The sequence below is a fragment of the Octopus bimaculoides genome, chromosome 12 (genome assembly GCF_001194135.2).
Source record: "Octopus bimaculoides isolate UCB-OBI-ISO-001 chromosome 12, ASM119413v2, whole genome shotgun sequence".
In the NCBI taxonomy this organism is placed as follows: Eukaryota; Metazoa; Mollusca; class Cephalopoda; order Octopoda; family Octopodidae; genus Octopus; species Octopus bimaculoides.
This window is the reverse complement of record NC_068992.1, coordinates 30,767,768-30,768,544: the sequence shown is the minus strand read 5'-3', so window position 1 is coordinate 30,768,544 and position 777 is coordinate 30,767,768. Positions and strand designations below refer to the sequence as shown.

Below are 777 nucleotides of genomic sequence, written 5' to 3'. Positions count from 1 at the left end.
GTGTGGGGGGGTGCGTGTGTGTGTGTGTGTGTGTGTGTTTATGTGTGTATGTATATTCTAAATTATGTTTAATGAAATGCACAGCATATATATTTTCGGATAAATATCTATATGAGCATCATTTACCAAAATAGATTTGTCAAGTATTTTCTGTTCTATTCTTCTTCGTTTAAATGTCATGGGGAGGTATGAAACAGGAGAAAATACTTTAAAAGTCTTTATTTATAACCACTACAACTGATCAACCGTGTTTCAGTGACATTTACAGGATCCGTAAATTTGTTCCAATAAAAACACTCATACGTGCACACATGCATTTATACATTTATACATAGATCCATATATATATTCACATATAGATATAGATATATGCGTGGGTGTGTGTGTATGTTTGTCATTGTGTGTGTGTTTTGCCCCCGGCCGCTGCTTCCAACCAGCTTGTTGTGGTTAACTATCTAGTCTACAGTCGTTCAGTAAAAGAGTAGCATAGTTATAACTATTGTTGCCAACTAAAATTCTTTCAAGACAGTGCTTCACAATGGTCGCACTCGTATAAAGAAGCAAGTGAAACATAAATATATATATTTATACATAATGTGGCTGTGTGGCCAGAAGCTTCGTTCCCAACCACATGGTTCCAGGTTCAGTCTCACTGCGTGGTACCTAGGGCTACTGTCTTGTACTGTAGCTGCGTCCCCACTAGCGACATGTGATTTGATTGGGTAGATGGAAACTGAAAGAAGCCCCTCCTATATATACATGTATATATATATATAT

At 36.9% G+C, this 777-nt stretch overlaps 1 protein-coding gene across 6 annotated transcripts in view; it reads left to right on the top strand.

The window, feature by feature from the left end:
* LOC106869914 (protogenin A) overlaps positions 1–777 on the top strand; it is a 1,534,154-nt gene that overhangs the window by 80,788 nt on the left and 1,452,589 nt on the right. The window lies entirely within an intron of this gene.